Source organism: Callithrix jacchus, chromosome 7 (assembly GCF_049354715.1).
Source record: "Callithrix jacchus isolate 240 chromosome 7, calJac240_pri, whole genome shotgun sequence".
In the NCBI taxonomy this organism is placed as follows: Eukaryota; Metazoa; Chordata; class Mammalia; order Primates; family Cebidae; genus Callithrix; species Callithrix jacchus.
This window is the reverse complement of record NC_133508.1, coordinates 129,533,483-129,560,997: the sequence shown is the minus strand read 5'-3', so window position 1 is coordinate 129,560,997 and position 27,515 is coordinate 129,533,483. Positions and strand designations below refer to the sequence as shown.

Sequence of the window (27,515 nt, the reverse complement as noted above, 5' to 3'; positions counted from 1 at the left end):
CTTCTGGATTAGATAAAATGTTTAGGCAAGTATTATGTTTCCCACTGCATTACATCGGGAAGTATAATGTCACTGTATCTCAATATTTGTGAAGCTAAGTTGCATCTCTTTATTTTAAATTCTGTACTTAATAAACATTTGAGTAATAGAGATATATGAATGTCCTTTTCCTAACAATATGTTAGTGTATAGTGTTAGGAGTAATTTCATGCCAGAATCTCATATTACATTGGTGGTATTTGAAAAACGGTGATTTTAAAATTCAGGCATTTTTCTAGATCAGGGGGCCAGTATATTTTTTTAGTAAATAGCCACATTCTGAGTATTTTAGACTTTGTGGGCCACATATGGTCTCTGTTACATATTCTATTTCTTCTTTAGCTGTGTAAAAATTATTAGCTCATGGACTGCAGGAAAATAGTCTGCAGCAGGATTTGGGCCATAAGTAGTAGTTTGTCAAAGTCCTGTTCTGTGTTATAAAGAAGAGCTTTCCTTTTCCTTGTAACGTGTGTGTGTGTGTGTGTGTGTGTGTGTGTGTGTGTCAGAGGGAGAGAATGAGATTCTTTAATAACTTTAATTTTTTATAGAGTTGGTCTGTTTAAGCTTTTTTTTTTAAATAAATACTCTTGGATTTAAGTTTAGTAAGTAACATTGTCTTAAGAAAATTTCAATTTCATCTTCTATGCTTTCTGACACAACACCCACTAGCTGCATGAGACTATTCAAATTTAAATGAATTATAATGAAATTATAATTAGAAATTAAATAAATTAATAATTAGAAAAAATTCCGTTTCTCAGTCACATGAGCCACATTTAAGTGTATAGGTATTCACTCAACACACATAGCTAGTGGCTACATATTGAACAGTGCAGATGTAGGGCATTTTTATGATTTAGAAGTTGTATTGGATAGTAATCAATGTGGATTTCAAATGTATTTGCATAGAGTTGTGCAAAATAGTCAGTTATAATTAGAGTTAACAAAATTTTTTTCTAGTCTTTTTGGCTTTTATGCTTATTTCCTTTCTTACTAATTTGCCTATTTCCTTTTTTACAAGATACCAAAGTATTTATTATATCTACTATTTTTCTGTTTTTATCTCACATTTTCCTTTCCTTCTGCTTTCTTTTGATTTATCAGTTTTTTTTTTTTTTAACTTTTATTTTAGGTTCAGAGGTACCTGTGCAGGTTTATTATATAGTTGTCACTGGGGATTTGTGTACAGATTATTTAGTCACCTATGTGGTAGGCACATTACCTGCTAGGTAGTTTTTCAGTCCTGACCATCCTCCTTCCCTCCATCCTCAAATAGTCCCGGTGTCTGTTGTGTCCATGTGTACGCAATGTTGAGCTTCTACTTGTGAGAATATGTAGTATGTGGTTTTCTGTTCCTCTGTTCATGAAAGATCATGGCTTTAACCTTCATCGATGTGGCTGCAAAGGACATGACCTCATTCTGTTTTATGGCTCCATCATATTCCATGGTGTATATGTACCACATTTTCTTTATCAGTCTGCCATCGATGGACATTTAAGTTGGTTTTGGTTCTTTGCTATTGGGAATCATGCTGCAGTGAGCATATGCATACACATATCTTTTTCTTTTCTCTCTTATCTTCCCTCCCTCCCTCCCTCCTTCCTTCCTTCCTTTTTTCTCTTCCTTTCTTCTCTTTCTTTCTCTTTTATCTTCCTTCTATTCTCTCTTTTCTTTTTCTTTCTTCCTTTCTTTCTCTTTGTCTTTCTTTTTATCTTCCTCCCTCCCTATCTCCTTCCTTCCTTTCCTCCCTCCTTCCTTCCTCTCTTTCTTTCTCCCTTCCTTTTTTCTCTTTCTCTCTTCCTCTTTCTTTCCTTCCTTTTTTTCTCTCTTATATTCCTTCCTTTCTCTCTCCTTTTCTTTCTTTCTCTTTCTCTTTTTTTCTTCCTCCCTCCCTCCCTGCCTCCTTCCTTCCTTCCTTCCTTCCTTCCTTCCTTCCTTTTTTCCTTCCCTCCCTCTCTCCTTCTCTCTGCTTCTGTCACCCAGGCTGGAGTGCAGTGGCACCATCTTGCCTTATTGCAAGCTCCACCTCCCAGGTTCAATGATTCTCCTTCCTTAGCCTCCCAAGTAGCTGGGACCACAAGCGCCCACCACCAGATCCAGCTAATTTTTGTATTTTTTATTAAAGGCTGGGTTTCTCCATGTTGCTCAGGTTATCAGTCTGGTCTTGAACTCCTGACCAAAGGTTATCTGCTCACCTTGGACTCCCAAAGTGCTGGGATTACAGGCATGAGCCATCACACCCGGCCTCCCCCCTCCCTTTTGTATCCCCCAACTCACACCTTGCCCATGCCACTCATGGATACCCCCTGACTTGCCCCACAGTCATTTGTGAGTCCTGCACTAAATGGCCTTCAGTCCAGAAACCAGACATCAGACAGCAATCTGGACCTCTTCCTTGATTGGAGTTGAGATCTCCAAAAGAGGAAAACGCCTGCTTTGGAGCCTGCAGGCTGAACACAGTGACTCTCTGGGCAAACAGCTAGAACAGAACAGAGTAAAATCTCCAGCCAGAAAGAAAACTTCACAGTCAACTCTTCCCTGACCCCATTTTACAGATGGAAACACTAAGGCTCAGAGGAGAGGAAACAGAGCAGACATTGGAACCATAGACTCCTGGCTCCAAAGCCAAGTCCTGTCCCCCCAGTTAGGCTCCATCCTTCCTTCTATAAATGTTTATAAAAGTATGTGCTGGGCACTCTTGTTAGGATCTTTTACACATATCACTAAGTCTGCTTTTACCATTCATTTGACAAGTGTTTATTGAGCTCCTACTGTGTGCAGGAGCTGGACTCAATACTAAGGACATCTTGGTAGAAAACTCAGGCAACGTTTACCCACTTGGGGTTCTAACAAGACCAAGAGAGGGTTGGCACCATGGGAAAGACTGTGAAGGCAATGAATGAAATGCTGGGGTCAGACAGGAAGGGTGGTCAGGGATGCTCTCTGCATGGAAGGGGCATCTTCTTGGCTTTGAGACCCAAATGCCAAAATACCTGTGAGCAACAGGCCATGCCCACTCAGTAACAGAGCTGAGCCACAACCCTCCATAGATGCCAAACCAAACACCAGATCAGGCCAGCAATGAGGGACAGAGACCATGGCCTGGAAGGTTTTGCCACCTGAGCTCACAAGGGGATTTTTGTTATGCTTCTTCTTTTATTATTATGGTGGGGTTGGGGGTCCTTAGAGCACAAGAAACACTTTAGGAACCATAAGTCAAGGTCTAGGCTCCAATCGCTGCTCTGCCCTTGCTGTGTGACCTCAGGCTGCTATCGTCACCTCTCAGAGTCTCAGCCTTTTTCCCCTTCTGTAAAACGGAGAGTCTAATAATACCCCCCTGGCAAGGAGGTCCAGGGAAGTCACTGAGCTTCTTCATGTAAAGAGCTGATGTCTGCATGTGGCCCCAGGTTACAGATTTGTAAGGGGGATTGAAATTACTGACAAGTGGCCAGGCATGTTGGCTCACACCTGTAATCCCAGCACTTTGGGAGGCCGAGGCAGGTGGACCACCTGAGGTCAGGAGTTTAAAACCAGCCTGGACAGTGTGGCGAAACCCCATCTCTAATAAAAATACAAAAATTGGGGATGGTGGTGTGTCCCAGCTCCTTGGGAGGCTGAGGCAGGAGAATCGCTGGAACCCAGGAGATGAAGGTTGCAGTGAGCTGAGATCATGCCACTGCATTCCAGCCTGGGCAACAATAGTGAAACTTTGTCTCAAAAGAGCAAGCGAGCAAGCAAGTAATTACTGACAACCTCACAGATTGTCAGAGACACACAAGGGACTCAGAGGGGGGAACCACACCCATCCTCTCACACACAGAGAGGGGAGCAGTCTACCTACCCAAGACCACACAGTGACTGACCGTCTGCAGCTGCATTGCCCCAGCCTCTCCATTATTGCCCCTGGCTTCTGACCTGCCCTGGATGGGCCCTTGGCCTCCCCCTACCACCTCCTCTCCCTTCCTCACTTTAGCTCTTCTCTGTGGTCCCTGATTATGGCCAAAGCGTGGGGATCTTATGAGTTTGAGGCAGGCTGAGCATCTGTCTGTGCTTTCACTGAGAGCCAGAGCACCAGGCACCATGCACATTATCTATGATTCTCCATCAGTTCAAAACCACCTAAGGGCTGGCTGGTTATGTGGGGCATGGGGTAGGGGGGGGATGCTGTTCTTCCATCAGGTTGACAACATGATAGATTGAAAAGTACCTAGGAGGCTGGGTGCAGTGGCTCACGCCTGTAATCCCAGCACTTTGGGAGGCTGAGGCGGGTGGATCACCTGAGGTAGGAGTTCAAAACCAGCCTGGCTGACATGGTGAAACCCCATCTCCTAAACATACAAAAATTAGCTGCGTGTTGTAGCATTTGCCTGTAATCTTAGCTACTCAGGAGGTTGAGGTGGGAGAATCTCTTGAATCCAGGAAGCAGAGGTTGTAGTGAGCCGAGATCACACCACTACACTGCAGCCTGGGTGACAGAGTGAGACTTTGTCTCAAAAAAAAAGAGAAGAAAAGCACATGGGCTCTGGAGGCAGAGAGATGGAACTGAATCTCAGCTTTTACTTCTCAGCTGTGTGCCCTTGGACAAGTTCGCTTCCCTAAGCCTCAGTTTTCTCATCTGTGAAATGGGAACAACATTTGGCTTGCTGGGGGTCTTAGGATGACTGGGGAGTGCCTGGCACATAGTAGGTGCTCAATGTGTGTGCTTTCGCATGGCCATCTAAGAGGCCTCAGGGCTGCCTTCCTGCCCCTCCCCCACAACTCCTGTGACTGCCTCTTAAATGGGTACTCAGGGTAATAAGGAGGAACAGGTGAGGGAGCCAGGCTGGATCCACACCCACTCATGCCCATTGTTAGGAAAACAAGCTTTTAATGCCTGGTCCTTCTGGTGGCTGAGAGTATAAAATGGGACCCAGAGCCAACTTCTCCTTTCCTCTAAGGCACACAAAGCCAATAGTGTATAAAAGGAAAGGAGGCTGTGGCATGGAGGCTCCAGAGACTGAGCTCTTCCTATGGCAAGAAGGGAGCCAGTGGGGCCCACTGATGAGGGCCATCTGGCAGGTGTTCCATTCTACCTTCCTCCTGGGGCACACAGCCTGTTCATCAGTGATGTCTTCAGGTTCACTGTCCGCAAGCTGCTTAGGTGAGTCCAGACTTCAGGTTCTCTGCTAAGGCTGGTGGTCTCTTAATGGCATCCCTTCAGGGTCAGGGGCTTCAGCTCTCCTGCCTCTGCCTATAGATCTGGTGCTCCTGACACTGGGGAATGGGTGAGAAGGATACTGAGAAAGGGAAATGATTAATGAGAAAGTGACTGTCCCCCACAAAGGCAAGTAAGCAAGCTCTTACCTGACTGCATCAATTAGCTTTTGCTGTAAAATGTCCCAAAAGTGAGTGGCTTAATATTACAAGCATTCATTTATTCAGATCATGGTAATGTGGGCCAGTAACGTGGGCTGGGCTCAGCTGGGTGGTTCTTTTCTTGGCTGGGTTTTCTCACGTGTCTGCAATTGTGTGTCTGAAGCTGAGATGGCTTTCTGTTCCATGTGGGTTCCCATCCTCCAAAAAGTTAGCTCAGACTTGTTCATGTGGCTGCTTGGGAGGGTTCTAAGCAATAGGCCAAAAACTGCATTTTCTATTGAGGCTCAGAGCTGGCATAGCTTTACCTCCACTCTACTCTGTTGGTCACAGGTGGTTTTGTGGCCAGCCCAGATTCAAGTGGCATCTGCTCAGCTGCCATAACAGAGCATCACAGACTGTGTAGCTTCAATGACAGAAATGTATTTTTCTTATGATTCTGGAGGCTGGAAGTTCTAGATCAGGTATCTGTAAGTTTGTTCCATCTGAGACCTCTGCCCTCGGCATGCAGTTGGCCACCTCCTTCCTGTGTCCTCATATGGTCTTTCCTCTATGTGTGCCCTGGTGCCTGTGTGTCTACATTTCTCCTCTATAAGGACCCCAGTCAGACTGGATGAGGGCCCAGCCTTTAACTTTATGGCCTTTTTAAAGGCCCTATTTCCAAATACAGTCACACTCAGAGGTACTGGGGGTTGGGGCTTTGACATACAAATTTTGTGAGGACACAATTTAGCTCATAACAAGGGGGGACAAAACACCATTTCTTGATCTTGAGGAGCTGCAGTCAGATTGAAAAGAAGCATGGACAGTGGGAGAAATAACCAAGATCATGATTGTGAAAAAGTCAAGCATGCTGACTGATCCTCTACACCTGGCCTGGTTTGGGCAAAGGCAACACACATGGGCACCTCCTCTCACCAGCTCTACCTTCTCCCTCCTTCCTCTGTAAGCCTTTTCCTGGAGTTTGTGGGTGATCCCAAGCCTCCAGCCTGGAAGGGCTACCTCCTTGCCATGCTGATGTTTCTCTCAACCTACCTGCAAATGCTGTTTGAGCAGCAGAACACGTACCAGCTCAAGGTGCTGCAGATAAGGCTGCAGTCAGCCATCACTGGCCTGGTGTACAGAAAGGTGAGCCCCAAGGGACAAGTGCAGGTCTTCCCAGTTGGGAAAAGCAACATCACTGAGCCGATTGGTAGTAATGCTATCAGCAGCTGAGAACACGTTCAGTCCTTATGTATTAGAGTCACTCACGATATATTCTCACTTCCTCTGTTATTTCTCTTTATTTGTATGTATTTATTTTTTTGAGAAAGTCTTGCTCTGTTGCCCAGGCTGGAGTGCAATGCTGTACTCTCAGCTCACTGCAACCTCTGCTTCCTAGGTTCAAGCGATTCTCCTGCCTCAGCCTCCTGAGTAGTTGAGATTACAGGCATCTGCCACCACACCTGGCTCATTTTTTGTATTTTTAGTAGACAGGGTTTCACCATGTTGGCCAGACTGGTCTGGAACTCCTGGCCTCAGGTGATCTGCCCATCTAGGCCTCCCAGAGTGCTGGGATTACAGGTGTAAGACACCTCACCTGGCTCTTGTAAAGTGTTTTAATCATCCTGTTTTACTCTTTTGGAGCTGGGGTTGTGATCTCAGCCCTGCTTCTCTCCGCTCCTGCTAAGGGAGTCCAGACCCCACCTCTATCCAGGAGACAGCACACCTGGAAGTGAAGTTGGGTCAGTCCTGCCCCAGTGCTGCTGCTCTTTTAGGTAAATATCCTATGGGGTCAAGAAAGAAAATCCCAAGTGTACCTATGGAAGACCATGGGCATCCCCCAACTCAGGACAGTGGGAGATGGGGTGTTGGAGGGAAAGTGAACCTGGAAGCCACTTAGCCCAGCTCTGTCCCCTGCCCTGACTTTTTTTTTTTTTTTTTTTTTTTTGAGATGGAGTCTTGCTCTGTCACCCAGGCTGGAGTGCAATGATGCGATCTTGGCTCACTGCAACCTCCACCTCCCAGGTTCAAGCGATTCTCCTGCCTCATCCTCCTCAGTAGCTGGGACTGCAGGTGAGTGCTACCACATCTGGCTAATTTTTGCATTTTTAGTAGAGCTGGGGTTTCACCATGTTGGCCAGGCTGATCTCCAACTCCTGACCCTAGGCGATCTACACACCTCGGCCTCCCAATGTGCTGGAATTCCAGGTGTGAGCCACCACGCTCAGCCAAATCCTTCTCCATTTTAATCCCACCACCTGTGAAAGGCTTCTGGAAGCTCAGAGAAACAATGGCCCCAGTATGACGGCTCCCACTCCCTTGTTCCCCAAGTGCTGGGGCCCCACAGTGAGGAGTGATTGTTTTCCTCACTCACCTGGTTGTGATATGATGTGATGAGCCTGGTCAAAGAAGTTTGCTGTTGCTGACTTGCACCTGGTCAGGCCCCTGCCCTGTGGAAATTGCCCCCACTGAATCCTCATGCCTCAGTTTACTCAGCTAACTCAGCTCTCCAGCCCTGCCCCAGGCTGGGTTAGGGTCCTCCCTGTCATGCCATCTGGGAATCTCCCTTGTGATACTTTATTGATTGATTGAGATGGGATCTCACTCTATCACCCAGACTGAAGTGCAGTGGCACGATCTCAGCTCACTGCAACCTCTGCCTCCCGGGTTCAAGTGATTCTCCTGCCTCAGCCTCCTGAGTAGCTGGGATTACAGGCACATGCCATCACTCCCTGCTAATTTTTGTATTTTTTTTTTTTTTTTTGGGACGGAGTTTCGCTCTTGTTACCCAGGCTGGAGTGCAATGGCACGATCTCGGCTCACCGAAACCTCCGCCTCCTGGGTTCAGGCAATTCTCCTGCATCAGCCTCCTGAGTAGCTGGGATTACAGGCACGTGCCACCATGCCCAGCTTTTGTATTTTTAGTAGAGACGGGGTTTCACCGTGTTAACCAGGATGGTCTCGATCTCTTGACCTCGTGATCCACCCACCTCAGCCTCCCAAAGTGCTGGGATTACAGGCGTGAGCCTGGTGCCCAGCCAATTTTTATATTTTTAGTAGAGACAGGATTTCTCCATGTTGGTCAGATGGGTCTCAAACTCTTGACCTTGTGATCCACCCACCTCAGCCTCCCAAAGTGCTGGGATTACAGTTGTGAGCCACCGCGCCTGACCCGTGTGACACTTTAATGAAGTCAGGTGCGTAGGTGACGGCTGCCTGATTATCTTCCCACCACGGAGCAGGGCTAGGGGCTGTGTCATCTGGAAATTCCTCAGCTCTTTATGCTGGTAAGGGAAGAAGGAAGAGGGGGTGCTAGAGGGATATGCCCGAGGTTTGGTGGGGATATAGCTCACCAGATTGTACTTGGTGTTCCCATCTAACTTGTAACTGTTCTCATAGAAGGTGGCCTAGAACCGCAGGGAGTGGGGGTTGCTCATTATCACCTAGGGGTGGGGGGAAGAGAAGCTGAGGCTGTACAGAACCAGCAGGCAGGAGAGGGCAACCAGGGCCAGGTGAGTTGGCTCACTCCTGTAATTCCAGCAGTTTGGGAGGCTGAGGCAGGTAGATCATTTGAGGTCAGGAGTTTGAGACCAGCTGGCCAACATGGTGAAACCCTGCCTCTACTAAAAATACAAAAATTAGCCAGGCATGGTGGCAGGAGCCTGTAATCCCTGCTACTTGGGAGGCTGAGGCAGGATAATTATGTGAACCCAGGAGGCAGAAGTTGCAGTGAGCCGAAATTGCATCACTGCACTCCAGCCTGGGTGATAGAACAACACTCCCTCTCAAAACCAAAACAAAAAACTGGCCAGGTGCGATGGCTCACACCTGTAATCCCAGCACTTTGGGAGGCAGAGGTGGGCAGATCATCTGAGGTCAGGAGTTCGAGACCAGCCTGACCCACATGGTGAAACCCCGTCTCTACTAAAAATACAAAATTAGCCAGGCATGCTAGTGCATGCCTGTAATCCCAGCTACTCAGGAGGGTGATGCAGGAGAATCGCTTGAACATGGGAGGCTGAGGTTGTGGTGAGCCGAGATTATGCCACTGCACTCCAGCCTGGGCAACAAGAGCAAAACTCTGTCTCAAAAAAGAAAAGAAAAAAATGAACTTGCTCTGCAAATGTGGCTGCAGGTGCAATCCCTGATATGTTCCCCCTGCCCTGCTCCTGCCCCAACATCACCTACAACCCCCAGCTATGGTTTCAAAGCCCTGCAATGCAGACAGCGTGGATTTGCAGGGCTGTGAGCCTGGGGCCTGTCCTGCAGCAGGAGACACAGAGGAGGGAGCCCTGGGTTTGAGCCAGAGGCAGCCTGCGGTGTCCTCTGCAGGCCCTGGTCCCCCTGTATTTTGTGACACTCCCCTATATCCTCACATAAGCCACCCCATTTTCAGCATAACAGATGCTCCTTGACTCATGACGGGGTCATATCCCCATAAATCTATCATAAATTGGTAATAGCAGCCAAGTGCAGTAGCTCATGTCTATAATCCCAGCACTTTGGGAGGTCAAGGGGGGAAGATTGCTTGATCCCAGAAGTTCAAGACCAGCTTGGGCAACACAGCAAGATCCTGTCTCTCCAAAAAAAAAAAAAAAAAAAAAAAAAAAAAAAAAAAAAGTTGAAAATATTCTAAGTTGAAAATGCATCTATTTATTATTTTTTGAGACAGAGTCTCACACTGTCATCCAGGCTGGAGTGCAATGGTGCAATCTTGGCTCACTGCAACCTCTACCTATCAGGTTCCAATGATTCTCCTGCCTCAGCCTCCCGAGTAGCTGTGATTACAGTCAGAAGCACTGGCTAAATTTTGTATTTTTAGTAGGGATGGGGTTTCACTATGTTGGCCAGGCTGGTCATGAACTTTTGACCTCAGGTGATCTGCCTATATCAGTCTCCTAACGTGCTGGGATTACAGGTGTGAGCCACCATACATGACCTATTTATTTTTATTTTTGGAAGTGGAGTCCAGCTCTGTTGCCTGGGCTGCAGTGCAGTGATCCCATCTTGGCTCACTGCCTGCAAACTCTGCCTCCCAGTTTCAAGCAATTCTCCTGCCTCAGCCTACCAAGTAGCTGGGACTACAAGCACCCTACCACACCTAGGTAATTTTTGTACTTTTAGTAGAGACAGGGTTTCACCATGCTGCCCAGGCTGGTCTTGAACTCCTAAGATAGGCAGTCTGCCCACCTTAGCCTCCCAAAGTGCAGGGATTACATGTGTGAGTGACCATACCCGGCCTGAAAATGCACGACCTACCCTACCAAGCATTGGAGGTTGGCCCAGCTGACTTTAGGTTGAGAACAAACCAAGCAGTACTAAAAAAACAACAAAACCCACTCACCCTTCCCCACCTTGGATCCTGACTTTGACATTTCAGGGGTCCAGCCTTTGTGAATGTTTGTAAAAATAGATAATAAACTTGGATAAATGTACCACCTTCAAGTGTACAATTCAGTGGCATTTGGCAGGTTCACAGTATTGTGCAACCATCGCCACCATCTCTTTCTAAACTTTCTCATCATTCCAAACAGAAATGCTGTCCTCATGAAGCAATAGTTTACCTGCTTTTAAATTTTTTATTTACTTATTTATTTATTTTGATACTGAGTCTTGCTCTGTCTCCCAGGCTAGTGTGCAATGGCGCAATCTCGGCTCACTGCAACTTCTGCCTCCCAGATTCTAAGCAATTCTCCTGCCTCAGCCTCCCAAGTTGGGATTACAGGCACATGCCACCACACCCAGCTAATTTTTGTATTTTTAGTAGAGACAGGGTTTCACCATGTTGGTCATGCTGGTCTTGAACTCCTGACCTTGTCATGATCTGCCCACTTCGGCCTCCCAAAGTTCTGGGATTACAGGTGTAAGCCACTATGTCTGGCCAAAATTTTTTATTTTTTAAGAGATGAGGTCCAGCTCTGTTACCCAGGCTGGAGTACAGTGGCATGATTATAGTTCACTGTAGCCTCAACCTCCTGGGCTCAAGAGGTCCCTACTGCCTCAGCCTCCCAAGTAGATGGGATTACAGGTGCACATGACTGCATGTGGCTAATTTTTATCTTTTTTATAGAGACAGGGTCTCACTATGTTCCCCAGGCTGGTCTCGAACTCCTGGGTTCCAGCGATCCTCCCACCTCAGCCTCCTGAAGTACTGGAATTAAGGGCATGAGCCACTGTGCCTGGCCATCATGCAATTTATTGAATACTATACTAACAGTGAAAAACAGAAAGGTTGTATTGGTACTGGAAGTACAGTTTCTACCAAACGTGATTGTTTTTGTTCCAGTGTAAAGTCAAAAAATTGTGTGACCATCTGTACTTGCAACTAATGCTAGGCTTAGACACTTGGATTTTAGATCCAGAAACATCCAAACACTTTCTACTGCATGGAGGAAGGTCTTAGGGGTCAGAGCTCTCAGCTGCTAGCAAGAGAAGCCCACTTAGCCTGAATTTAAAAATTGAGGGTAGGCACTGTGGCTTATATCTGTAATCCCAGCATTTTGGGAGGTCGAGGGGGGTGGGTCACCTGAGGTCAGGAGTTCAAGACCAGCCTGACCAACATGGTGAAACCCTATCTTACTAAAAATACAAAAATTAGCCAGGCGTGGTGGCACACATCTGTAATCCCAGCTAGTTGGGAGGCTGAGGCAGGAAAATCGCTTGAACATGGGAGGCAGAGGTTGCAATGAGCCGAGATCATGCCACTGCACTCCAGCCTGGGTGACAGAGCAAAAGTCCATCTCAAAAAAAAAAAAAAAAAAAGAAAGAAAATGAATTTATGGGCAGCTGAGAAGGATGGAGGAGGCACAGAGACAGCATAAAAGATTACAGGTGGCCAGCTGGACAGCCACAGCCTCATCGAGCCCAAACATGCAGAGGCTGGCCTAGGGGAATGACACAGAAATAGCTGGGCACAGTGGCTCACACCTGTAATCCCAGCAATTTAGTAGTCCTCGGTGAGCAGATCACTTGAGACCAGGAGTTCAAGACCAGCCTGACCAATATGGCATAACCCCGTCTCCACTAAAATCACAAAATTAGCCAGGTATGGCTGCAGGTGTCTGTAATCCCAGCTACTTGGGAGGCCGAGGCAAGAGAACTGCTTGCACCTGGGAGGTGGAAGTTGCAGTGAGCTGAGATCATACCAGTCTGGACTACAGTCTGATCAACAGAGTGACTCTGTCTCAAAAAAAAAAAAAAAGAAAAAGAGACACATAGGGACAATTTCTATGCAGAATCATGAGTGAGCATCTCTCCTTTTGTGGGGGACGCCAGGGGATTTCCAGAATCTGGGAGTGGGCACTGAGCATGTGGCTGAGAATCCTGGACAGCAGAAACATCCAGATGTACTTAGCAGAGGAATCAGGAATGTGCCTGGCTGGGGTACCAACAAAGCCGTCAATTCCAGCTGGCTGTTCATGTTGATGCTATACATCCTGTATTTAAATTCTCCTGTCAGAAACTAGATCTAGTTAGAAAGGCAAAGAAGAAAGAAAATCATGCTCTTGTTCCCCAAAGGAAAGGGCAAGGAGGTGGGAAGGTGGAAGGAACTTCCTGGTGCTGCAGCCTGAATCTCTACTCGTGCTGCTGTCTTCCCCACTAGACTCTGTACTTCCAGAAGGGGCTGGAGATGGGCACAATGCCAGTCCCTCTCTTCTCTCCAGAAGTATTCCCCAACCCTGACATTCACAGTAATTGCTTCTTTCTGTTCCTTTCTTTTTTCTTTTGAGGCAGGTTCTTGCTCAGTCACCCAGGCTGGAGTGCAGTGGTGCGATCATGGCTCACTGCAGCCGACCTCTTGGATTCAAGTGATCGTCTCCCCTCAGCCTGCTGAGTAGCCAGGACTATAGGCATAAACCACCATTCCCAGCTACTTTAAAAAAAAAAACAAAAAACTTTTTTTTCCCCAGAGACAGGGTTTTACTATGTTGCCAGGCTGGTCCCAAACTCCTGGGCACAAGCAATCCTCCCTTCTCAGCCTCCCAAAGTGGTTGGTGTGAGCCACCACACCTGGCCTCTTTCTTTTTCTTTAGAGTAGAGCTGCCCTAGTATGCATCTCTAGCCCATAACTCTTCCCCAGCACTGTTATGTCTTTTAAGCCTCTTTCAATCTCCAAGTTTGTTGGCTGGGTGACTGCTCACTCCTGTAATCCTGATGCGAGGGAATCATTTAAGTTCAGAAGTTTGAGACCAACCTGGACAACACAGGGAGACTCCTGTCTCTACAAAAACTAATTTTTTTTACTCCACCCAGGCTGCAGTGCAGTGATGTGATCTCAGCTCACTGCAACCTTTGCCTCCTGGGTTCAAGCCATTCTTCTGCCTCATCCTCCCAAGTAGCTGGGATTACAGGCACATGGAACATGCCCAGCTAATTTTTGTACTTTTAGTAGAGCCAGGATTTTACCATGTTGGCCAGGCTGGTCTCAAACTCCTGACCTCAGGTGATCTGCCCACCTCAGTCTCCCAAAGATTGGGATCAGAGGTGTGAACCACCATGCCCAGCCAAAAACTAAAATTAAAACACACACACACACACACACACAATCTACAGGTTTCTCCTCTATCCCTTTTCCTTATTCTTATTTTTAATTTATTTTTCCTTAATTTATTTTTATTTTTTTCTGAGACAGAGTCTTGCTCTGTCACCCAGGCTGGAGTGCAATGGCACAATCTCAGCCTACTGCAACCCCTGCCTCCCAGGTTCAAGTGATTCTCTTGCTTCAGCCTCCTGAGTAGCTGGAATTACAGGCACGTGCTACCACACCTGGCTAATTTTTGTATTTTTGGTAGAGATGGGATATCTCCATGTTGGTCAGGCTGGTCTCAAACTTCTGACCTCATTGAGGTCACCCAGCAAGAACCTGCCTCAAAAGAAAAAAGAAAGGAACAGAAAGAAGCAATTACCGATGCCAGCATTTTTTTTTAGACTGACTGTTGTTTTGTCACCCAGTCTGGAATGCAGTGGTGCAACCTCTGCCTCCTGGGTTCAAGCGATTTTGCTGCCTTAGCCTCCTGAGTAGCTAGAATTACAGGTACCTTAGCCTCCCAATGTGCTGGGATTACAGGCATCAGCCACCTTGCCCAGCCTATCCCTTTTCCTTTCTATGGATTTTGGAAGACTCCATGCTACTGGTCCTGTAGCATTTTTTATGGGTTTACCCTGGTGCAGGTGCCTTTTGTATTTGTGGCATATTTGCAGCTGAATTGATGCTCGCCCCATCAGATTAGAGTTTGATCACGTTGGCAAGATTCAGTGGGTGATGTGATTGATCTCTTATTGATGATGAATACTATCCTATTGTCTCTCTTGTTTTGTTAATTTTTTTTAAGTTAGTTTTTTAGAATTAGGGGTCTCATTTTGTCATCCAGGCTGGAGTGCAGTGACTCCACCATATCTCCCTAAAGCCTCAAACTCCTGGGCTCAAGCAATCCACACACTTCAGTCTCCTGAGTAGCTGAGACCACATACCACCACACCCAACTGTTTTTTTTTTTTTTTGAGATGAACTCTCACTCTGTCACCCAGGCTGGAGTGCAGTGGTGTGATCTCAGCTCATTGCAACCTCCGCCTCCCAGGTTAATGCAATTCTCCTTCCTCAGCACTCCAAGAAGGTGGAATTATAGGCGCCCACCACCACAGCCAGCTAATTTTCATATTTTTAGTAGAAATGGGCTTTCACCATGTTGGTTAGGCTGGTCTGGAAATCCTGACTTCTTGTGAGCTGCCTGTCACAGCCTCCCCAAGTGCTGGGATTACAGCTGTGAGCCATGGCACCGCACCTGGCCGATGCCAGCATTTTTTTTTAGACTGACTGTTGTTTTGTCACCCAGTCTGGAATGCAGTGGTGCAACCTCTGCCTCCTGGGTTCAAGCGATTTTGCTGCCTTAGCCTCCTGAGTAGCTAGAATTACAGGTACCTGCCACCATGCCTGGCTAATTTTTGTATTTTTTTAGTAGAGACAGGGTTTCACCATGTTGACCAGGCTAGACTTGAATTCCTCACCTCAGGTGATTCGCCCTCCTCGGCGTCACAAAGTGCTGGGATTGCTGGCATGAACCACCATAGCCAGCCAGTCAGCATATTTAAAAAAAATTTTATTTTAGAAAGGGGTCTATGTTGCCAGGCTGGTCTTGAACTCTTGACCTCAAGCAACCCTCCATCCTTAGCCTCCTGAGGGTGGTACCATACCCAGCTTGAATTTGTCTTTTCAAAAAAGAGTGCATTGAACATTGGTGTAAACAGGATCGCATACATTGCACCTCCCAATGTGGAATTCAGGATGCATCAGAAGCGCCTGGATATTCACAAGGCACTTCTGGAATCAAAAGCTGAAAGGCTGCATCCTGCAATGGGTATTTCCACCATCCCTGGGCTCCTGAGCATCAGGGCCACCTCCCACCACGTGGGTTGGTCTGCAAACTAAGAAGAAAGTGATTTCTGAGATCCAGTCATTCTAATTGTTTTTTTGAAGATTTAAATTTTGTTTCATGATGCAGATTTAAAGAACGTAGAGAGAAGAAAGAAGGAAAGAGAAAGGGCCAGGTGCCTGCCTCACGCCTGTAATCTCAACACTTTGGGAGGCCGAGGCGGGTGAAATCATGAGGTCAGGAGTTTGAGACCAGCCTGGTCAACATGGTAAAACCCCATCTCTATTAAAAATAGAAAAGTTAGCTGGGTGTAGTGGTGGGTGTCTGTAATCCCAGCTATGCAGGAGGACCTGGGAGGTGAAGGTTGCAGTGAGCCAAGATTGTGCCACTGCACTCCAGCCTGGGTGACAGGGCAAGGCTTCAACTTGGCGGGGAGGGGAAAAGGAAGAGATTAAGGGAAGGAGAGAGGGCTGGGGGAAGGAGGAAACAGTCATAAGGACAACAACTTGTGATCTAACTACTCTTCAGCATCATTCATCCTTTGGTAGTTATTATTATTTTCTGTTTTTGAGATGGAGTCTCTGTGGCCCAGGCTGGAGTGTAGTGGCACAATCTCGGCACACTGCAACCTCTGCCTCCCAGGTTCAAGTCATTCTTGTGCCTCACAAGTAGCTGGGATTACAGGTGCACACCACCACGCCCAGCTAATTTTCATATTTTTAGTAGAGATGGGGTCTTACTATGTTGCCCAGGCTGGTGATGAACTCCTGGAACCAAAGTGCTGGGATTTGCAGGAAGGAGCCACTGTGCCTGGCCAAAATAATTCTTTTATTAAAATTTTTGTTAGTTTTCAAAATTATTATTATTTTAAGAGACAGAGTTTCATGCTGTCACCCAGGCTGGAGCACAGTGCTGCAACCATAGCTCACTGAAACCTCACTCAAGCTCAAATGATCCTCCTGCCTCAGCCTCTCAAGTAGGTGGAACTACAGGTGTGCACCAGCACACCCAGCTAATTGATTGTTTTTTGTTTTTTGGTTTTTTTTAGACAGAGTCTTGCTCTGATGTCCAGGCTGGAATGCAGTGGCTCAATCTGGGCTCATTGCAACCTCCCCTCCTGGGTTCAAGCAATTCTTTGTTTCAGCCTCCTAAGTAGATGGGATTACAGAAGCCCACCACCACATCCGGCTAATTTTTATATTTCAGTAAAGATGGAGTTTCACCATGTTGGCCAGACTAGTCTTAAACTCATGACCTCAGGTGATCTGCCCGTCTTGGCCTCCCAAAGTGCTGGGATTATAGGCGTGAGCCACTGTGCCCAGTCAAAATTTTAAATTATTTTTCTAGAGACTCGGTCTCCCTATCTTACCCAGTCTGGTCTTGAACTCCTGGCCTCAAATAGTCCTCCTGCCTTGGCCTCCCAAAGCTCTGGGATCACAGGCACATAACCTAATTTTTTTTTTTTTTTTTTTGAGACCGAGTCTTGCTCTGTCACCCAGGCTGGAGTGCAGTGGCGTGATCTCAGCTCACTGCAACCTCTGCCTCCTGGCTTCAAGGGATTCTCCTGCCTCAGCCTCCCAAGTAGCTGGGACTACAGGCACCTGCCACCACACCCAGCTAATTTTTGTATTTTTAGTAGGGATGGGGTTTCGCCCACCCTGGCCTCCGATAGTGTTGGGATTACAGGCATGAGTCACCATGCCTGGTACCTAATTCCTATTCACTGGTCGTGGATGGGAGCTATGGAATCTTTTCCTAGAAAACATGCTGGCCCCATCAGAACATCAGGGTTAAGCTTCTAAGAGATAGTTCTTCTGTTTGTGCTCCACACCCAAATAATCCATCTCAGTCCACTGTCAGACAACTTCCAGGAATAATGGTGGCTGTAGTCTAGCTGGAAAAACACTGAAGTAGGAGTCAGCAGACCCCTGGGACTCTTTTGACTCAGCCACTAACAACTTAGTGTGGCCTTGGGAAAGAAAGAAGCTGGAGTGACCAGGCCTGCAATTCCAGCACTTTGAGAGGTCAAGGTGGGAGGATTGCTTGAGCCCAGGAGTTTGAGAGCAGCCTGGGCAACATAGCAAGACTTCATCTCTACAAAAAAATTCAAAAAATTATCCAGGTGTGGTGGTGTCACCCATTAGTCCCAGCTGCTTGGGAGGCTAAAGTGGGAGGATCACTTGAGTCCCAGAGGTCAAGACTGCAGTGAGCCAAGATCATGCCACTGCACTCAAGCTTGGGCTTCAAAGTGAGACACTGTCTCAGAAAAAAAAAAAAAAAGCTGAAGCTTTTGTTTTCTCATTTGTAAAAGGTGGATGATATTATCTCCTTCACGGAGTTACTGTGAGGATGGAAATACAATTTTTTTCTCCCTCTCCTTTTAGAAATACAATTAGATAGGCATAGTGGCCACACAAGGTGGATCATGCCTGTAATCCCAGCACTTTGGGAGCCTGAGGCAGGTGGATCACCTGAGGTCAGGAGTTCAAGACCGTCCTCACCAACATGGTGAAACCTGGACTCCACTAAAACTACAAAAATTAGTCTAGCGTGGTGGCACATGCCTACAATCCCAGCTACTTGGGAAGCCGAGGCAGGAGAATTGCTTGAACCCGAGAGGTGAACGTTGTAGTGAGCAGAGATCATCCCACAGCACCCCAGTCTCGGTGACAGAGTGAGAATCCATCTGAAAAAAAAAAAGCCAGATGTGGTGGCTCACACCTGTAATCCCAGCACTTTGGGAGGCCGAGGCAGGTGGATCACCTGAGGTCAGGAGTTCAAGACCAACCTGACCAACATGCAGAAACCCCATCCCTACTAAAAATATAAAATTAGCCAAGCATGGTGGCACATGCCTGTAATTCCAGCTACTTGGGAGGCTGAGGCAGGAGAATCGCTTGAACCTGGGAAGCGGAGGTTGCAGTGAGCCAAGATTGCACTCCAGCATGGACAACAAGAAGGAAACTCCATCTCAAAAATAATAATTAGATAGGCATAGAGCACAAGATAATGTCAGGTGACACCTGCACCACCACTTAGTACCATGTAGGTCTCTGTGCCTCAGTTTTTCCACCTGTCAAATAGAAACCATATGAGGATGTACTCGTAAGATGATGCTCAAGGCTAAATAATGTAACCCGTGAACATGCCTAGACCAGCACCTCCTGCATTTTAAATACTCTTCCCTTTTGGCTGCTGTTGTTACTATTTCACTAACTGGAGTGCTTTCTAGCCTGCAAAAAAAGGATCAGAAGTTTGTGAACAAGACCATTATTCCTTACCAACTGATTCACAACCCCACTTTTTCTTTTTCTTTTCTTTTTTTTTTTTTTGAGACGAGTCTCACTCCCACTCCCAGGCTCAAGTGATTCTCCTGCTCAGTCTCACGAGTAACTGGGATTACAGGTACCCACAACTAGGCCCGGCTAATTTTTGTATTTTTAGTAGAGATGGGGTTTTACCATGTTGGCCAGGCTGGTCTCAAACTCCTGACCTCAGGTCAAGTGCTGGGATTATAGGCGTGTGCCACCCCACCCGCCCATAACCCCAGTTTCTTTCTTTCTTTTTTTGAGATGGAGTTTTGCTCTTGTTACCCAGGCTGGAGTGCAATGGCGCAATCGCGGCTCACCGCAACCTCCGCCTCCTGGGTTCAGGCGATTCTCCTGCCTCACCCTCCCAAGTAGCTGGGATTACAGGCACGCGCCACCATGCCCAGCTAATTTTTTGTATTTTTAGTAGAGACGGGGTTTCACCGTGTTGACCAGGATGGTCTCGATCTCTTGATCCACCCGCCTCGGCCTCCCAAAGTGCCAGAATTACAGGCTTGAGCCACCGCGCCCGGCCTCTTTCTTTCTTTTTTCTTTTCTTTTCTTTCTTTCTTTCTTTTTGAAATGAGGAAATCATCTGCAGGCAATGATTTTTTTTTTTTCTCAGAAAGTTTTATTTATTTTTTAATTGCATTTTAGGTTTTGGGGTACATATGAAGAACGTGCAAGATTGTTGCATAGGTACACACATGGCAGCGTGATTTGCCGCCATGTGCATACCTATGCAACAATCTTGCACATTGCATAAAAAGAAACCCCAGTTTCTTTTCACCAACTTTGATTATGGAACTTGGCACGATGCCCAGATTCCCATAATGCAAATTGTCTTCCCCAATTATAACTGTCAGTTTTTTTTCATCTAAGAAAAACAAAACAAGACAAAACAAAAATTGAAATGTTGGTCATTTCTGTGGATAAAAAGATAAGTATGGCCAGGTGCAGTGGCTCTTGCCTGTAATTCCAGCACTTTGAGAGACTGAAGTGGGCAGATCACTTGAAGCCAGGAGTTCGAGACCAGCCTGATCAACATGGTGAATCCCCCTCTCTACTAAAACTACAAAAATGAGCCAGGTGGGCTGGCATGCACCTATAGTCCCAGCTACTCAGGAGGCTCAGGCAGGAGAATTGCTTAATCCAGGAGGCAGAGGTTGCAGTGAGCAGAGATCATGCCACTGCACTCCAGCTTGGGCAACAAGATCAGAACTCCATATCAAAAAATAAAAAAAAGTAATGTGACTGCTATTTTCTGGTTATAATCATAGAGTTCATATGGAAAAGCTAAGCAATATGAAAAAATACAGAGTTAAAGTTTTTAAAAATCACCCCAAATTGGAGTAATTTTTTTTTTGGAGTAAATTGGAGTAAAACTTTTTTTTTGTCTCTTGAGACAGACTAGGTCTTGCTGTTGCCCACGCTGGTGTGCAGTGACACAGTCACAGATGACTGGAGCCTCGACCTCCTGGACTTGCTCTGTGCTCCTGCCTCCCAAGGAGCTGGGACTACAGGTGCATACCCCTACACCCAGCTAATTTTTTTAAATTGTTTTTGTAGACGTGAAATCTCACTATGTTGCCCAGGCTGGTCTTGAACTCCTGGCCTCAAGTAATCCTCCCACTTCAGCCTTCCAAAGTGCTGGGATTACAGACATGACCTTATTTGGAGACTGGGTCATTACAGAAGTCATCAAGTTAAAATGGGTCTTGAAGGTGGGGCCCTGATCCTATATAACTGGTGTCCTTACTAAAAGGGAAATTTGTTGCCTGTGAAAGAAAAAGAAAGAATAAAATATTTTTTTCTTGAGACAGGGTCTTTTTCTTTCACTCAGGCTGGAGTGTAGTGGTGTGATCACAGCTCACTGCAGCCTCAATCTCCTGGGTTCAAGTGATCCTCCCACCTCAGCCTCCTGAGTAGCTGGGACTATAGGTGTGTTCCACTTTGCCCAGCTAATTTTCTGTATTTTATGTAGAGACAGTATCTCAATATGTTCCCCAGGCTGGTCTTGAACTTCTGGGCTCAAGCAATCCTGCCTCGGCCTCCCAAAGTGCTGGATTATAGCTGTGAGCCACTGTGCCTGGCCAAAGGGAAATTTGCACACAGAGGCAGACATGCATAGAAGGATGATGGCTACTATAGGTCAAGGTATGCCTGAGCCAGGAGAGAGGCTGGGACAGATTCTTCCCTAGAGCCTCCAGGGAGAGCCCGGCCTGCAGACACCTGACTTTACACTTCCGGCCTCCCAACTGGGAGACAATAATTTTTTATTTTATTTATTTATCGAGACAGGGTCTCACTCTGTCACCCATGCTGGAGTGTAGTGGTGTGATCTCAGCTCACTGCAGCCTCATCCTCCCTGACCTAAGCAATCCTCCCACTTCAGCCTCCTGAGTAGCTTGGGAACACAGGTACATGCAACCATGCCTGGCTAATTTTTTTTTTTTTCTGAGATGGATTCTTGCTCCGTCCTCCAGTCTGGAGTGCAGTGGTGCAATCTCAGCTCACTGCAGGCTCCACCTCTGGGTTCAAGCAGTTCTGCTGCCTCAGCCTCCTGAGTAGCTAGGATTACAGGTATGCGCCACCACAGCCAGCTAATTTTTGTATTTTTAGTATAAATGGGGTTTCACCATATTGGCCATGCTGGTCTCAAACTCCTGACCTCATGATCTGCCTACCTCAGCCTCCCAAAGTGCTAGGATTACAGGTATAAGCCACCACTCCTGGCCTTGTGTTTTTTTCAGTAGAGACAGGGTTTCATCCTGTTGGCCTGGCTGGTCTCAAACTCCTGACCTGAAGTGATCCTCTCACTCATGCTCCCAAAGTACAGGGATTACAGAATGAGAAATGGCATCTGGCCTGAAACACAAATTTGTCTTATTTTAAAGCCACTTAGTTTGTGGCACTTTGTTACAGCATCCCTAGCAAAGTTATACCCAAGGAATAATCCATTTCATTGTTAAAGGACACAGAAGCTCATGCCCTCAGTCATTCATGAATGTGTAATTAGGTTTTGGCCAGGAGCTGAGGCTCATGCCTGTAATCCCAGCACTTTGGAAGGCTGAGATGAGAGGATCACTTGAAGCCCAGAGTTTGAGGCCAGCCTGGCCAACATGGTGAGACCCCATCTCCACACACACACAAGTATTAGTTGGGCATGGTAGCATGCACCTGTAATCCCAGCTACTCAGGAGGCTGAGGTGGGAGGATTGCTTGAGCCTGGGGGTAAGAGGCTGCCGTGAGCTATGATTGTACCCCTGCACTGTAGCCTGGACAACACAGGAAGGCCCTATCTATCTCTAAAAAAGGGGGGGGGCTGGGGTTTGATTTTGTGTTCTTGTTGTTACTGTTGTTTTTTGAGATGGTGTCTCATGCTCTGCCTAGGCTGGAGTGCAGTGGTTCAATCTTGGCTCACTGCAACCTCCACCTCCTGTGTTCAAGTGATTCTCCCACCTCAGCTACTCATCCCGAGTAGCTGGGATTACAGGTGTGCACCACCACACCTGGCTCATTTTTATATTTTTAGTAGAGATGGGGTTTCACCATGTTGGCCAGAATGGTCTCAAATTCCTGACCTCAGGAGATCCACCCACCTCGGCCTCCCAAAGTGATGGGATTACAGATGTGGGTCACTGCACCCAGTCGATTTTATATTTTGGCTGGGTTGGGTCTGGCAGGTGTATGGTTAATAAACCAGGTCTAAATATTTCCAGGCTACTGGTGGGTCAGGCACGCACTGACAACAATGTTGTGGATGGTGATATTGGCTTCAAACATACAATTAAACAAGATCTGGTCTCCTTTTTTCACCCAGACAGTGTTGATGAGCTGACCTAGGAGATAACAGGACAGGTACATAAGGCCTCATGTACATCCTGGGAAAGGGGATGCCAACTGCTGGGACCCCAGCCGCTCTACCACCACCACCCAGCCCACATGGCCAGTGGCTCTTCCATGTTCCTTACAGCTTTTGAGAGATTTACTATTCAAAGGAGGATGAATCAAGGAAAGTACAGGGCTGGGGCACAATTTTGTTAAACATGACAAGGAATGTGCTTTGGTTAAAGAAAACCAATGGCTAGGCATGGTGGCTCATGCCTGTAATCCCAGCACTTTAGGAGGCCGAGGTGGAAGATCACTGGAAGTCAGGAGTTCAAGGCCATCATGATCAACATAGTGAAACCCCATCTCTACTAAAAATACAAAAATTAGCCAGGTGTGGTGGCACATGCCTGTAGTCCCAGCTACTCAACAGGCTGAGACCAGAGAATCCCGGGAGGTGGAGGTTGCAGTGAGCTGAGACAACACCATTGTACTCCAGCCTGCGTGACAGAGTGAGACTCCGTCTAAAAAATAAAAAAATAAAAATAAAATGAGAAAACCTGATCCTTCTGTCAGGCATGGGGGTGCATGTTTGTAATCCCAGCACTTTGGGAGGCTGAGGTGGGCAGATCACTTGAGGTCAGGAGTTCAAGATCAGCCTGGCTAACATGGCGAAATCTTGGCTCTACTAAAAATGCAAATATGAACCGGGCATGGTTGCATGTGCCTGTAATCCCAGCTACTTGGGAGACCGAGGCAGGAGAATCGCTTGAACCCCAAAGATGGAGGTAGCAGTGAGCTTAAATCACGCCACTGCAGACTCCATCTCAAAAGAAAAAAGAAAAGGCAACTCGACCCCCACAAGTCTTCTCTATAAGCAGGCTCAGAGGGATGGCTGTGGAGTTTTTGGTCAGCCAGGGGCTTGAACACAACGGAATGTCTTCTAATACAGGTAACTACTATAAGCAACAAAACAGGTTGGGTTTGGCAGCTCTCATCTGTAATCCCAGCACTTTGGGAGGCTGAGGCTGGAGGATCACTTGAGCCCAGCTGTTTGAGACCAGCCCAGGCAACTGGGTGAAAGCGCATTTCTATAAAAAGTAAGTTAGTCTTGCATGGTGGTGCACCTGTGGTCCCAGCTACTGGGAGGCTGAAGCAGGAAGACTGCTTGAGCCTGAGAAGTGGAGGCTGCAGTGAGCCACAATTGCACCTGGATGCAGTGGGCCTGGATGACAGACTGAGACCCTGTCTTCAAAAAAAAAAAAAAAAAATCCGTTCATAAGGATAAAACAGACTGAGTACAGTGGCTCACAGCTGTAATATCTGGACTTCTGGACTTTGGAAGGCTAAGGCAAGGGGACTGCTTGAAGCCAGGAGTTTGGGACCAGCATGCATAACATAGGGGGACCCAGTCTCTACAAAAAGCACAAAAAAATTAGCCAGGCATGGTGGCACTTTCTTGTAGCCAGCTACTCTGGAGGCTGAGGGGGGAGGATTGTTTGAATCCCAGAAAGGTGGAGGCTGCAGTGAGCCATGATGTCACCTCTGCACTCCAGCCTTGGTGCAGTAGTACAGTCAGAGCTCAGTGCAGCCTGCACCTCCACAGAGTGAGACCCTGTCTCAAAAAAAAAAAAAAAAAAATGGCTGGGGCTCATGCCTGTAATCCCAGCACTTTGGGAGACTGAGGTGGGAAGATCATGAGGTCAGGAGATCGAGACCATCCTTGCCAACATAGTGAAACTCCATCTCTACTAAAAACACAAAAAAATTAGGTGGGCACGGTGGTGCATGCCTGTAGTCCCAGTTACTTGGGAGGCTGAGGCAGGAGAATTGCTTGAACCCAGAAGGCAGAGATTGCAGTGAACTGAGATCGAACCACTGCACTATAGCCTGGCATTACAGGTGTGTGCCACCAGATCTGGCTAATTTTTGTATTTTAGTAGAGATGGGGTTTCACCATGTTAGCCAGGCTGGTCTCCAACTCCTGACCTTAGGTGATTCGCCCACTTTGGCCTCCCAAAGTGCTGGGATTGCAGGTGTGAGCCACCGTGCCCAGCCTGATTTTTTTCAAGTATTTAAAAATATAAAACCAATAAACATTCTTGGGCAGCTCATGGGCTATATAAAAACAGGTGGTGGGATCTCTATGTCTCCTGTGTAGATTCTATATGCCATGGTTTTCAGAGCCCTGGCTAGATGTTTGTTTGTTTGAGACACAGTCTCTCTCTGTTGGCCAGGCTGATGGAATGGTGTGATCTCAGCTCACTGCAACCTCCACCTCCCAGGTTCAAGCAATTTTCATACCTCAGCCTCCCTAGTAGCTGGGATTAGCGGCACTACCACACCCTGCTAATTTTTTTGTATTTTTAGTAGAGATGGGGTTTTACTACATTGGCCAGGTGCTCTCAAGCTCTTGGCATAGGTGATCCTGGCTAAGTACATTTAAGTACTAAGTACATTTAAGTACTAAGCCCTGGCTAGGTACATTTAAGGTATAATGGCATATGGAGGCTGAGGTGGGAGGATCACTTGAGGCCAGGAGATCAAGGCTAGCCTGAGCAACATAATAACCAGAGAGATCCTATCTTCAAAGAAAAATTTTTTTAATTAACTGGGCATGTTGGTAGTGTGCACCTATAGTACTAACTACTTGGGAGGCTGAGGCAGGAGGATCCCTTGAGCCCAGGAGTTCAAGGTTACAGTGAGCTATGATCACTATATTCCAGCTCTGAGAAGGAGCAAGACCCTCTTTCTAAAAATTATAAAAAATGTTTTATTTTCTTGAGACAGAGTCTTACTACATCACTCAGGCTGGAATGCAGTGGTACAATCTCAGTTCACTGTAACCTCCGCCTCCTGGGTTCAAACAGTCCTCCAGCCTCAGCCTCCTGAGGAGCTGGGATTATAGGCATGCACCATTGGATTTGGCTCATTTTTGTATTTTTAGTAGATACCAGGTTTCCACCATGTTGACCAGGCTGGTCTCCAACTCCTGACCTCAAATGACACACCCATCTTGGCCTCCCAAAGTGCTGAGATTACAGCTGTGAGCCACTGTGCCTGGCCTTGTGAAAAATGTTAGCAGCATTTTTATTATAATTGGATACTTGAAAAAAATCAAATGTACATGCATATGATTGTTATTGCCAGGACTAGGGGCCATGACCTTTTCTAATTCCTTCACCTTGTATTCCAGAGCCTTGCAAACAATAAGTGCTTAGCAAATGCAATAGAAGGCACTCAGACAGTGCTTGACGCGCACTGCATACATGTCATCATTAGGAAGAAAGAGACGGAGACAGGAAAAACATAGGAAAATTCAGGGCAATTGATCAGGTTGACACCATCATTGCTAAAATCAGAGAAGACCAGGCTGTGCGTAGTGGCTCATGAGTAATTTCAGCACTTTAGGAGGCTGAGACCGGTGGATCATTTGAGGTCAGAATTAGAGACCAGCCTGGACAACATGGCAAAACCTGATCTCTACTGAAAATACAAAAATTAGCCAGGCGTGGTGTGGCAGGCACCTGTAATCCCACCTACTAAGGAGGCTGAGGCAGGAAAATCACTTGAACCCGGGAGGTGTAAGATGCAGTTAGATGAGATTACACCACTGCACTCCAGCCTGAGCGACAGTGCAAGACTCCACCTAAAAAAAAAAAAAAAAAATCAGAGGAGACCAAGATATCCACAGATAATGCACTGTGTCACTTTCCCTGTGCACTTTTCCTGCCTCTTTGTGGACAGCTCCTAACATCACCATGAGATCCTGGTGAAGGAGGGGTGGATACTGGGGTTGCTACAGTTTAATGAACCATTTTTTTTCCCCCAGAGAGAGATGCACGTCTTCTGTCAGATTCCTTCCAGTGTTTTTCCAGTCCCTACTGGGCTGTTTACCCTCAGGGCACTTCTCCATGGAGCCACCAGGTGGTGTCATTGCTGCATAAATGAAACAAACTGACTCAAGATTAGAAAATAGTGTTCTATTTCTTTTAGCTGGTGGGGTGGGTCAAACCTGTAATCCCAGCACTTAGGGAGGCTGAGGTGGGTAGGGAGGCTGAGGTGGGTAGATCACTTGAGGCCAGGAGTTCGAGACCAGCCTGGCAACATGGTGAAACCCTGTCTGTGCTAAAAACACAAAAATCAGTCAGGCATAATGATGCATGCCTGTAATCCCAGCTACTTGGCAGGGAAGAGACAGAATTGGTTGGGAAGTAGAGGTTGCAGTGAGCCAAGATCATGACACTGCACTCCAGCCTGGGTACCAGAGTGAGACTCCATTAAAAAAATAGCATTCCTAAGGACTGAGAAGGGAAACTGAGGCATGCAGACTGGAGTTGGGGTGGGGCTTGGTGAGTGAATGGGTTCAAGTAACCTGTGAAGGACTCTCAGAAAGTCACAGCAACTTAAAAATCATTTATTCTACCTCCCACTTCCACATTTTCCAGATATAGAAACCAAAGCTGAGATGGGGGAGATAACTATCCCAAAAGCATCACGTCAGTGGGGAGCAGGGTTGCCAGAGAAAACACAGGACATCCAGTGAAGTGTGAGTTTCGGACTCAGTGTGTGTCCCAAATAATGCACGAGACTTAGACTGAAACCTTATTCACTCTTTGTCTTCAAATGTAA

General features: G+C 46.8%; 1 protein-coding gene across 9 annotated transcripts in view; it reads left to right on the top strand.

The window, feature by feature from the left end:
• The window catches only part of LOC144577046 (von Willebrand factor-like), a 103,166-nt gene that overhangs the window by 35,917 nt on the left and 39,734 nt on the right, over positions 1-27,515 (top strand). Inside the window, exon 1 of one of the 9 annotated variants that reach the window (XR_013520256.1) lies at positions 16,221-27,432. The exons of the other annotated variants lie outside the window; for them this stretch is intronic. The gene's annotated coding sequence lies outside the window, so the exon portion shown is untranslated. Of the gene's footprint in view, positions 1-16,220; positions 27,433-27,515 lie in introns of those variants that run through there. 9 annotated transcript variants of the gene reach the window in all.